The following is a 13,912-nucleotide window of genomic DNA, read 5'->3' on the forward strand; positions in this document are numbered from 1 at the left end:
GGACCATACAGAGGCAAAAAAAAAAGAAAGCCCCTTCTCTTTTAGTAAGTGTCCTGTACGACCCAAAGTCCTTGACGGCGGATGACTTCCCTCCCTTGATGACCATGCCCACCGCTCGCGCTTCCATTTCATCGCAGCGCATCTTACCTCACGTCTTCACTTTTTAATACTTTGCTTTTAATGTCTTTGCTTAAGTACGCAAGGTCGGCCTCGCCAAATTAACGTTTTCCCTCATGGTTTCCAACGCTTACAAAGCAACTTATGCGATTCTTTACTCTGTGCTTGATGAGAAGCTGAATGTTTACAGTTTATTTATAGAGAGAAAGCATGGGGAACATTATGTTTGGGCGACTACGTTCGCACGCAGTTCATTTTGTCGACAAAGCCCTCCATCAGCAAATACCAGCCCTCCTCCATGGCTCCACCTTTTTTATATATATATTTTTTTCTCCCACTTTCTCCATTTCACTGGGATGTCGCGAGGGCAGGTGTGCATTTTGTCATGACTGCGTGTTCTCTTCTTGAAGGTGATTAAATAACTTGTTTTTCTCTTGCTCCCTTTATTGTTTCGACAAGCTTTTTCTCCATACAGAAGGACATAAACATTATTCTTTAAATGTCAACAGGCGCATGGTAAGACGAGGGAAATAAACCCATGCTGTCTCTCATTCTCTCACGCTCTGTGGCTTTCACGCAAGTTTAATATAACTTCGGGCAGAGGTTGTTGTATGTTATAGGCTGTTCAAAATGTGAATAACAAATTCCACACATTATAGATGCATATCATATAGTATATCTGCTTATAGATTAATCAAACTCCCAAGAAAAATAATACAACTGTTGTTCACCACCATGAATTATATATGAATAATAATAATAAAAACAACAATAATAATAAAAAAATATATATATATATATTTTTTATAATAGTAATAACTCATTTGTATAACAAATTTGGGGATGTTCTGTCATTACTAACCACAAATTCAAAATTGTTAATCATATCACAATCCTTTAATTTCATGAGGGTATACCATAAAATACAGTGTTTTTTTTGTAGTTCCAACAACATTGTACTGTTGTTACATATAAAAAAAAAACCATATAGTTATTTATTTTCCCACCCTGTAATGCAAAAGTGTAACTGTAATGCAATGTCCAGTATTTACTTTTTATATTATTAGTATAGTCAGTATAAGTATATAATATTTATTGACTTGAAGTGTCTGCTTGAAGTGAGGGCCCTATATCGTCCATTTGACTAATTCAGCTCAATGTAGTTTCTTCCTCAACTGAAGTCAAGCAAAACTGATGAGTTTCGTCCAGGTAAAAGCCATACAGTCTCAAGAGTCTCGCTTAGCCATTACAGTGCCAGCGTCGTCAATTGAATGAGTTGATTAGTTGTTGGATTGCTCTGTGTTGCACTTGGCATACTTTTGAAGGCAGGGACCATTCGATGCCTCCCCGTGTTTGTCATTGAACTGAAGAGGAAGCGGAAGTGCAGTATTTGTGATAATCAACTCGCAGTAAAGGCTTTTGATCGGACTCACGGCCTCCCCTCCGATAACGTCTCGGGCTCAGGGACGACAGCGTACAGTCACACAAAGCCTCCATCCACTCTGCGTACTGATGCAACGACTGACGTGGGGTTGGCGTCTAGGCTCCACTGCTCCTCCCTCCCAGCGAGGTGTACGGCAAATACAGGCGTACCTAGTGAGCTATAAATATAGGGGTGATGGAAATTGAATCCCCCCCCACTGGATAGAAGAGTAGAGCCCAACGGGTGGATGCAGGGGAGGTAGAGGGAGTAGCAGCAAGCAAACAGGCAGCAAAGCAGGTTGTGCAGGAGGGATTGGCTGCTTAAATAAGTGTGTGGAAGCGTGTGGCTTGGTCAAGTTGTCTGACAGAACTACACCGTGTTCCAAATTATTATGCAAATTGGATTTAAGTGTCATGAACATTCAATTTTTTGTTTTTCAATGAAACTCATGGATGGTATTGTGTCTCAGGGCTCTTTGGATCACTGAAATCAATCTCAGACACCTGTGATAATTAGTTTGCCAGGTGAGCCCAATTAAAGGAAAACTACTTAAGAAGGACGTTCCACATTATTAAGCAGGCCACAGGTTTCAAGCAATATGGGAAAGAAAAAGGATCTCTCTGCTGACGAAAAGCGTCAAATAGTGCAATGCCTTGGACAAGGTATGAAAACATTAGATATATCACGAAAATGTAAGCGTGATCATCGTACTGTGAAGAGATTTGGGGCTGATTCAGAGCACAGACGGGTTTGTGCAGATAAAGGCATAATGAGGAAGGTTTCTGCCAGACTAATTTATCGGATTAAGAGAGCAGCTGCTAAGATAGTATTACAAAGCAGCAAACAGGTAGAAGCTGCTGGTGCCTCTGGAGTCCCACAAACCTCAAGGTGTAGGATCCTCCAGAGGCTTGCAGTTGTGCATAAACCTACTATTGGGCCACCCCTAACCAATGCTCACAAGCAGAAACGGTTGCAGTGGGCCCAGAAATACATGAAGACTCATTTTCAAACAGTCTTGTTTACTGATGAGTGCCGTGCAACCCTGGATGGTCCAGATGGATGGAGTAGTGGATGGTTGGTGGATGGCCACCATGTCCCAACAAGGCTGCGACGTCAGCTGGTAGGCCTCTTTAGGGTCCCTGAAGGTGTGAAAATGACCTCGGCAAAGTATAGAGTTTCTGACTGACCACTTTCTTCCATGGTAGAAAAAGAAGAACCGTGCCTTCCGTAGCAAAATCATCTTCATGCATGACAATGCACCATCTCATGCTGCAAAGAATACCTCTGTGTCATTGGCTGCTATGGGCATAAAAGGAGAGAAACTCATGGTGTGGCCTCCATCCTCCCCTGACCTCAACCCTATTGAGAACCCTTGGAGCATCCTCAAGCAAAAGATCTATGAGGGTGGGAGGCAGTTTGCATCAAAACAGCAGCTCTGGGAGGCTATTCTGACATCCTGCAAAGAAATTCAAGCAGAAACTCTCCAAAAACTCACAAGTTCAATGGATGCAAGAATTGTGAAGGTGATCTCAAAGAAGGGGTCCAATGTTAACATGTAACTTGGCCTGTAAAGATGTTTTTGATTGAAATAGCTTTTGATTTCAGTAAATATGACCTCCTAATGCTGCAAAACAAATGACCATTTCCAGTTCTTTACAACCTATAAAATGTTTTGAAACTCTGTTGTGCATAATAATTTGCAACAGTGCATTTTGAGTTTTTTATTTCTGAAAAAAAAAATACTGTTATCATTGGGAGGTTTGTTCAATAACATTGGAATTATACCCTAATGGTTGATGAAAATTATACTGACTGTCATTTGCATCAACTATTTAGGAAAATCAGAGAAAAATATCATTTGCATAATAATTTGGAATGCGGTGTAGCTCTTCAAGATACATGTAATTTTTTTATTTTTATTTCAAACTGTCATTGAGTGACACGGGTACTGTTTAGATCGCATTTAAGATAGTAAATACCAATCTGTTGTTTAATCGGAAAGAAATCCTCTATTCGCTGTGCTAATCCTCTAACCAAAAGTTTTAATGGTAAGTTTATTGGTTGGTGAATCGGCTCTTCGTGCGACCCAGAGAATCACAGAGTAAATTGAATTATATTAGTATTTTAAGTATTTTTTTTTATCTCCAGAATTCATTTTTTCATTTAATGGTTCACATTTTTCAAGCCTAGCACTGATATTTAATTTCACTGGCTCTAACGTGGACATTAACGCCTTCTCCGGGTTCTAAAAGTCTATAAGTCGCTGGATAATTGGGCCCATTTACCATTCTTTGTGCCTCTTCTGAGCTAATAATTCAGCAAGCTTCATTAATTGCGTCTCGTCCTGCGGGGCCTATAGGGAGGGGTGAAAACTTTGGATAAACTTCGCAATTATAATTTGTCCAAGTGAAATATCCACACTCCCTCACTCTCCGTAAGTCACTGGAACCTCGACTCGATACACGTGTAAGAGGACGCCGTCGTGTTTGTGGTTGCCAATGAAGTGTGATCCGCTCGTCATTGTCCGGTGCGTTCATTAGAGAATACCCCCCCCCCGCCCGGCCCCTTGTGTTCAGGACTTTAACGCTCCAATCCGTCTGGTTTCACCGCTCAACAAGTAGGTCCGCCGGGCGCACAAAAGCCACTATTCACTCCACACTCCACTGTATTCACTGCCACTTGCTTATTCATAATTTGTAATCCCCACACCCCACCCCGCTCGCTCACAATGCCCAATTCAGCGGGTTAGATAACTGGGGTATCTGAGGAAGTACTGTAGTCCGCATGGGCCGGGCGCTAGAAAGGAGTAATTTTTTAACGACTGGATAACGCACAGGGCCGTGGCTTGTCTCTTCCTCCATTAGCCGCCTCCTTGTCATTCCTTCTCCTCAGCTTGAAAATTACGATAAAGATCCGGACCTCGGCCCACCTCACCCCCATCCCACCTCAGCCCACTTAACCACCTAACCTGGAATGAACCCCAGAAAAAGACAGCGTGAAAAGGAGAGAGAGAGAGAGAGAGCGAGGAGGGGGAGGAGACTGGATGATGGCGCCGCTGCTTTCCTCCTCCTCCTCCTCCTCCTGCACCCTCTCGCCCGCTCTTGGCTCGGGGCCATCGGACCACGCCCGTGTCGCATGTGATCACTGGCGTGGCGGAGAACGGGCGCCCTGTTATCCTCCCCCCCGCGCCCCGAGGACTAATGGAGATCTTCCCTAATGAGCTGCCGCAACACCTGCATTTCCTCTTCTGGGGATCAATAAAGTACTATCTTATCTCGTCTTATAAGAATCCCAACTCCCATTTTGTATCCGTGCCAGCCCATGACGTGAATCACGCCGAGGCCGAATCTCGTGTTTGAGTATGATTATCAGAGCTGCCACAAATCGCCCGATTGCAATTATTTCAGCAAATCTCTTTTTTGTAAAATCGTAAGATCCCACATCACACGTTTCCATCCATTTTTTACAGGTAATGTTAGGAATGTCGTTGTGGGAGTCTCTACCCACAGAAACGGCGCAGCGGGGCGCGGACATGGCGAGAGTTTTATTTAATAATTATAAACAAAAAGGCTCACTGGCCAAAACGGGAACATAAAAAAGTGAATAGTCAGTGTCCAGGTTTCTCCCCGGTCGCGGTCTTCCAGCTGGGTCCGACCGATCAGTGCTGATGGGGCTGATCGGGCGGAGCCGGTACAGCTGCGCCATGGCGGGAAGAAGCCAGCGCTGTCACCTGCAGACCGTGGCTTAACCATGCCCCTTGTCTGCCACAGTCATTTTGTTAGAAATTTCAGGTTCAGGCACATTAACTGTCTACTGTCGAAATGCTTGTGCTGATGTGGTCGACAGACAGCTCCTCAGCAATAGTAAACGTATTATAAGTTTCATTTTGTGGCACTGCTATAGCAGCAATAAATGTAAAAAAGAGACAATTCTGTTATTAATCCCTTTTGATTATAAAATCTAAAATGTCATGATTGTGACCGCATTAATGATTACATTAAGCACAATTGTGATGTGAACATTGTTTCAGGTTTTTAATATTATCTGCAAAAAGAAGAAAAGAAAGGTCGACACAGCGTGCAATACAGATCGGTATCCTTCATTGAAATACAAATCAGGAAAAGAGTTACACATTAAATTTTTTCCCTGCATAAGTAATCCCAGTCGTATTATGTCGCAACATGTGCTTCTATGATGCCAGTGAGGATTTGTTTTTTTTTACGGCCGCTTCTTGGCTGATGTCAGATGTGAGGCCTGGCAGGGCACGGCGGTGTGACCGTCCTCTGCCACCGGGGCAACCACTGTGTGGGACCCTGCGAGCGTGTCTGTCTGTGGGTATATGTCAGTCCTTCACTCTCTCTGTCTGTGTGTCTGTTCATTGATTTGCATGTTATTCTGTGTGTGTGCATGTGTGTGTGTGCATGTGTGTGTGTGTGCATGTGTGTGTGTGTGCATGTGTGTGTGTGTGCATGTGTGTGTGTGTGCATGTGTGTGTGCGCGCAGTCACAGTGACCTGAGTTTTGCCGGTAAAGACATTTTTGGACACTGTGTTAAAATTGGATGACATTTCTAAGCGTACCCCATCTTCTTTTCTTTCCCTTCCCACCCAGCTGGGGGAGGAGGCATTGTCCAGAGAAGAGAAGCAGGATAGACCAAGCGATGAATAATGAATGAGAGAGACGGAGAGATTGAGAGGAAGGAAGGAGGGCGTGGAGGGGGGGGGGGGGGGGCAGAGGGCAGCTGAAAGAGAGAGAGAGAGAGAGAAGACAGACGGACCAGCAGAGCAGTCTTGGACTAGGGAATGAGAAATTTTGACCAAAGGTTGTCCGGGGAAAAGGATAGCAGGACAGAGAAAGAGAGGGCGAGGGAGAGAGAGAGAAAGGTAGAAAGAGAAAGAGAGAGAGAGAGAGGGAGAGTGAGTGAGGGATATTTTAGGTAAAACAAGGTGGAAGCTGGGTTGAGATACTGATAGATAGATCACAACAGCTGCGCAACCTAAAAATAACAGACAAAAACATGACCTAAAAAAATAAAAAAGGTCATGTCCAAAAATAAGATCCTATATCCTATATATATCTAGGTCCTATATAATAACTTATGAAATAAACAGTGAAACCATATGTAGGACCCAGAGAGTCTTTTACAATGTGTGCGTGTGTGTGTGTGTGTGTGTGTGTGTGTGTGTGTGTGTGCGTGTGCGTGTGCGTGTGCGTGTGCGTGTGCGTGTGCGTGTGTGTGTGTGTGTATGTGTGTGTGTGCATGCGTGCGTGTGCATGTGTGTGTGTGCTTGTGTTGTGTGCATGCAGCGTGGTTCCACACAGGGTGGTGGTGGGCTGAGGGGGCTAGGAGCCATAAGCACCTCACGGAGTGCGTGCTGGGGAGTCGACGGGAGCAAACAGAAACAGGAGGGGAGGAGTGGGAGAAAAGAGGAGTGAAGGAGAAGGAACAGGAGGAGGAGAGGGTGTGCCATGCTTCACTCGTGGTTGTTTGTTTTCACCTTCCTGGAGGCGTTTTGGCAGCGGCAGCCACATTGTGTTGACACTGCTCCGCTTCATTTTCTCCCCCATCTCGGTTTTGAATGGATTGGGGTTTTTTTTTGTTATTTTTTCGTGTTTGATTCAATCTGCAAACTCCCTCCCTGGATCTCCAGCCTGATTTGAATATTCTGTATGTTTGTGGTGTGTATGTCTTATTTGTATGCTTTCCAGCTTACCTGTACAGATGCAGTGATCTTGTGAGTGAAGTGTGTATGTTCCCATCTGTACCTGGAGCTTGTGGTATTTTTGTCCTCAGTTTGTGTGTGTGTGTGTGTGTGTGTGCGTGCATGCGTGTGTGTGTGGTGTGTGTGCGTGTGTGTGCGTGTGTGTGTGTGTATAGAGTGTTGCATAAAACCAGAGATGTAAGGGTATCGTCGTATCCCCCTGGGCCCCAGGCTGAGGCTTGTCTGTGCAGACTGGTGATGTACAGACCAGGGACAGAGAGGGAGCAGATTATAATGGAGGAAATCATCATCATCTTGTTTAAACCTGATTAGATTCTCTGGCCCACTTACGGGAGCTTCCCTCCTAATGGGGGCATTTGTTTCACACACCCAAGATGGAATATGTCTCTGGTCAGTTTTTTTTTTTTTTGTTTTTTTTTTAGTCTTTTGATTATTTTTACTGTGCGTCTGTTTGTGGATGTTTCAATATTAAAGTTGCTTCATCAAAATCAAGTATTCCAGTTGTAGCTAGAGTCAATGGTCTCTTAGGCAGCCTCTCTTTGTTGCTATGCAGATTCCAGGCGTCAGCAGCACAACTTGCGTTCACAAAATGAGCGCACGGTATCATGGAATTGAACACTGTGACAGGGAGCAATAACAAAAAAAAAGGAAGAACTTGAGCCACTAAAAACAAAAATCTTCAATGATCAATGATTTGACTGTCAATCAAATGTAATAGTTTTTATGTGACAAATTGTGTTAATATTGGTAATCTGTCCTTATTTGGCCTGTGGCCCCTGGGTTTAACATTTTCAGATGCATTTTATTGCCTATAGTGGCACGGTGGCGCAGTGCATTGCACTGCTGACTCACAGCACGAAGGTCCTAGGTTTGATTCCTGCCTGGGGCGCTGTTGGCACCGTGCTCCAGCGGGTTATCTCCCAAATAGGAGTCTTTCTGTGTGGAGTTTGCATGTTCTCCCCGTGCTCGCATGGGGTTTCCTCCACCTCACATCAGTAAGGACCCCCACCAAAAACATACACTTATCACCTGGTCCCCGGGCGCGTCTACGTATGCTGCCCACTGCTCCTGGCTGTGCCCCCAGAGGAAGGACAAGCCAGGATGGGTTAAATGCAGAGGATCCATTTCACCGGCCACCATCAAAGCGTGTGGTGTGTTGCGTGACGAATAAAGACTGTTTCTTCTTCTATATTTTTATTGCGTATTTGAATGATTTACAGGCATGCCATATTTTCAGGTCAAATATCCAACCACTATTGTCTATTGTAAGTCACATTCCACATCCATATTAATATTAATATGAATTAAGATGCTGCATTGAGGCAGAATTACATGTATAGGCTGTGCTACACACACAGTAATGTCATACATCATTGCAGCAATCTGAACAAAATACAAGCTAAATAACATTATGTGTGCAGCCTCCACGGCACAGCATTTCCTTCTGCTTGAAACGACCGAGACATGCCGCTGAGGCGCACGGCTCACAGAAAAGCCGAGTCACCAGAAGAATAGGTGAAAGCAGCGTAGAAACGACAAGAAAGCACAAGTCATCTCCGTATACTCACTCAGCCGGTGCAAACTACTGAGAGAGGACCGGTTTGGCCATATGCAATTAAGTATGACACGTAGGGCTGGGCATCGTTTCAAACATGTTGATACGGATACTTGACTGGGTTCCAAAAAAAATACTTTTGATGGGAATAGTGAGGTTTATAAAATAATGTGCGGGAATGTGCAAATATGTCAATAGCATAAAAACAAATAGACACTGAAACTCATGGGATGGAAAAAAACAGCGGACAGCGAGGCAACTAATTTCAGAAAATACTTTTTTTTTCAACATATTTCATATTTAACTTTGGGTCATACATTAAACATACAGTACACGGACATAGACGCCCCGTCCAGATTTTTATCCCTCATCATGGCACTGGCATATGGAGTGATTCACCAAGACACACACTGTATTTTCCAACTGTGTCGCACTGAGGATATATAGTAGATAGACTGAGCTCCAACGCTGGCCCACTCCTAAATTTCAAGGGTGTGTATTTAGTATCATGTTTAGAGCTGTATACATACGAGGCGTCACACCAACCTGCAGGACCTGAACAGGCCGTTACAAAAGCAGCTTCACTGCTCCACTAGTATTTCCTTACTCCCCCCTTACCTATTGCTATCATCGATTGACTATATAATTTATCACTGAATTATTTGAATCTTTGCAAAGCAGCACAAAGCTAGTGGTAGTGTCCACTAACCAAACAATACCAAAAAAATAAATCACATTTGGCGTGTCCCAATGGACCTTCTCCTTCCAATCCAAGTCAGTAAATGTTTAGTAGCAGCTGAGTCCAAATCGATCATACTGTATAGACACATTATTACTCTTTAATAGCTTGTTTAAAAATGTACGTCTACATCAGACTCACTGCTTTAATTCTCTTGCAAACACCCTGAGTAAAAACTAGATGTGCATAGAACAATGAGTGGAGTTCAAAATTAAACACTGCGACGGAACCTTTCCCGAGCAGCGTCCACCTTTTCTCAGGTCAACGTTTGACCTTTCACCTTCGATGTTCAGCCAAACTTAAATGCGACTGCAAACTGCTTGTCTCATTAAAGAAGCAATACCATTAAAAATACACGATAACACACAACATAACTAAAGGGTGTGGAGTCTGAAATGGAATATTGAGAGGGTAGGAAATAATGTTGAATTAGATTAGAAAACTGTATTGTACTCATCTAGGTAATTAACATTTTACGATTATGATTGCAGAATTTATTTAAGTATGCATTATTTTTGCCTTGTTGCAGGTGTCTGCTTGGCCTTCATATTTAAATTAGAAGCTTTTTCTGGTGGCTCAGAGTTAGTCTAATACAAAACCACCTAGTCGGTGTAGAGAGGCACAAGAGGGAAAATAAACGGATCGGAATGTGATCGGGCGCCCTTTAAGCCGAGAGAAGCTGTCTATCAGAAAATTTTTGGATCAATGACGATTATTCTTAATTATTGTTTTAGTGCAAGTATGCGTCAAATAGACTTTTCTAGGCTGTTCGGTTTCATAGTGCATGTGACTTTCACCTTATGGTGAAGAGGACAATTATAGCCCAAACACAAACTATCAAAGGCGCGCTGCTTATCTATGTGTATGCCATAGGAACGCCCGCACAGACACACACACACACACACACACACACGCACGCACACACGCACACACGAACACACACACTGCAGTGCTTCTGAACCTGTCTCGGATCACTCTGCCTGCCTGTGATAAGAGCCGGACCCGGCAGAGGCATCTCACAGTAAAGGTCTCCATGAATTCAGCTGCTATCGGCGCCGCCCCTGGCTGGACCCTTTAATGTCGGTTAATATTCCTGCATAAACAACATTTCAGAGATTGTGGTTTCAGGCAGTCACCGGTAGCCGAATAGATTTTGGATCACTGCTTTAAATAAACTGGAAAAGTATTTTCACTGTTTCTTCTCAATAGGGAGCAATTTGTGGGAAGGGTGAAAAGATGCCCCCCCCCCCCCATCTGCCCATGAACTATCTAAATTGCACTCCCTAGTTAAATAGAGATTCAAGTCCAAACAAGAGAGGAAAACACCAATTCAACTCTCTCATCCCGCTAGTAAAGTTAGTTAAGCTGTTTACTCACACCAGCATATTTTATACACACACACACACACACACACACACACACACGCACACACACACACACACACACACACACACACACACACACACACACACACACACAAACGACGCACAAGCAGTATTTACCGGAGCAAAAAAATAAAATACTCCCATGATCAACAATGAGGCATAAAAAAAACACCATGGTGTTGTTTTGTGAGGTCATTGGTGTTAGAAAACACAGGACAAACAAAATTTTACCCATCACTGTCCACACATCATACTGTACTGTAGAAGTCGGTACCCGACAATAACGGTTGCCCAGTTGCCCCGGGCAATGAGATTTGGGCCATTGTTGACCACCTTGTGCGATCCGGTTGGCTCGTTGTCAACCACTTTCGATATGTACTTCCGCTAAGGAAGATAACTTATCCTGGCTAGGGATGTTAATAATTAACCGTATATAACCGTTAACCGACAATAAGAATTTTGACCGATTAATACTATGAGTTAAAAAAAATCAGGTAAAATAAATAAAAATAAAAAGTTAATAAAAGAACGTTTGTTGCCTGGTAAAAGAAAAATAGGGAGGGACAGTCCATTTAACATATGGAGGATTATTTTGCGTGTGTCCAATTATTACTGCACTTTTGCAATGCAAATAATCTACGAGTGGAGGAGGGAGGCGGGGCACAAGTTTCTCCGTGTGCCGTCCCCGTTCCTCCAAATAAAACAACTAAAAACGGTGTAACCAACTTAAAACACACTGTTTTTACTTGTTTGATTTGGACGCTCCACATCTCTCTGCGATCGATCGGGCTGCACGGAGAGCTGTGTTTGCGTATTGAAATTTTTTTACGATTCCCCTTATTTCTAATTATAATTTGTACAAATTATTTTTTTTTCAGGGGACAGTGCCCGAATATTTTAATATTCCGGATAATGGTTAATAATCGGTTTAAAAAAAATCTACATGAACATCCCTCATCCTGCCACTTTGGTTTCCTTATTTAGAATATTGAAACATGAATTTTAAATGATACAAGAAGATATGAGACGATTACACTCTGGCAACCAACAGCTGATGCACGGTTACCAACTTGGCGACCAGTTGTAGAAGTTAGCGCTGGGGCCCCTGAAGCGTTGAAGCCGACACGTTGTGTTGTGTTTGCTTACGGTGTGTGTTCATGTGTTGGCGTGTTTGAGATAGAGAGAGGGAGAGAGGGAGGGGGAGAGAGAGAGAGAGCGAGAGAGAGAGCGAGAGAGAGAGAGAGAGAGTGTTTGTGTTGAACAATGAATAGGTCTCATTAGAATGCCTGTCGTGGAGGCCTGAGAGACCTCTGCCTCCGGCCGCCAGTAAAGACGCCAAGACAGGTTTCGGGGAGTGTTTGTCTCTCTCTCTTTCTCTCCCTCTCTCTCTCTCCCTCCCTCTCTCTCCTCTCCCGTTCGGTCACTGTGTGATGCTCCGATGCGTTCTTCAGGAAGGGCAGAGTGGGCGCAGAACAAGACGAAGGTGCCCCCCCCCCCCCCCGCCGCTCCGTGAGCACCGCCGCGAGGTAAAGAGCAAACGCTGCCTTCTAGTCAAATATTTAATCGTGCCCCTGACGACTTTCCTCTTTCTTTTTGCCTCTTTCTTTTTTCTTCTTTCTTTTCTTTTTTACTTTGGTCGCGACGGCTAATGTCGATGCCGATAACGCCAGACATTGAGTTTTAGTTTTTCTTCTTCAGTACGTGCGGGCACCACTGTCCCGTGTTATGACCGCTCTGCCCTCGAAGTGTGAATACAGACTCCAAAGCCCGGTTGTATGATCCGGCTGCTGTCCGTGTTCCACTCGGTCCGTGCGTTGCCGTTTATTCTGTTGATATGTGCCACACTCTGCCTCTCTCTCTCTCTCTGATTCGCCCTCCGTAACACAGCGGGCTCTTGGGACAATGATGCTCTTATGTGATGCGCCGGTGGTTTTTTGACGTGGCAGCATCGCGGCTGTGACAGTGGCGGCGGTAATGGCGGTGAAATCCTGTTTAATATTTTACCCGGCCGCCGCTTTGACCACATCTTTGCTTTTGCTGATTTTGACATTTCCGCACGTCACAATTTAAAAAGAAGTCTTGTGCCCCATGTTTTTTTTCAGGGTGGTGTGTGTTCGGGGGGGGAGGGGTACCGAACGCACCTTTGCCCACTCACTGCCAAAGTGCTCCCCTTTCTGGAAGCCATGGCTAAGTGATTGCGAGGCCGCCTCTTTCCTCTTTTACTTTACAGTGACCATTACTCAAGAAGCCGGTTGAGGCTTTTTTACGAGCCGCTGTCCTCAGGCAGCACCTCGCAGGTTAACCACGCCATTTAATGCATTGGCCCCTGCCTGCTCTCTGGAGGCCAAACGTGCGACAAGGCGCGACCGTCCTATATTACTGATGAATGAATGAGGAGGAATCCAGAGACTTAACAACGCACCGCACCTCACATTCACACGCCTTGTGGGAGGTTGGGTGACCACATTCTAAAGTGACATTACTGGAGGGCTGCACTCGGGATATTTTAGGCTTTGCTGTCGTGGGACTAGGGACAAGAGGAATAGGGACGCGCCAATGCTATGCGGTAGCTGTTCACAAGTTCACATATATATTTATATAAACAGTATGTGTGTGTGTAGGTAGGCCAGCATTCAACCGTCCTCCTTAAATTAGTCTTTATTTACTATATAGTCTCTCCTAACCCTAACTCTAACCCTATTGTATTTCAGAGATGTATGTATTGTATTTCCTCCCGCTCTGATACTGACTCTCTGATAATGCTTCAGTGTTGTAGACATTTGGCCTTTGGTCTCTGGGACGGGGGCAACCGTCCATCTGTCACTCTCAAGTTGCATTCCGGGATGGGGGTGGTGAGGGGTTGACATTTACATTTGTCCGTGCACAGAAGGCTGTGCTTTGCGTGTGTCCATACATACTGTGTATGTTTCTTTGCATGTACGCCGAATCTAAAAATGTTTCGGATCTAGGA

The sequence above is a fragment of the Zeus faber genome (assembly GCF_960531495.2).
Source record: "Zeus faber genome assembly, chromosome: 1".
NCBI lineage: Eukaryota > Metazoa > Chordata > Actinopteri > Zeiformes > Zeidae > Zeus > Zeus faber.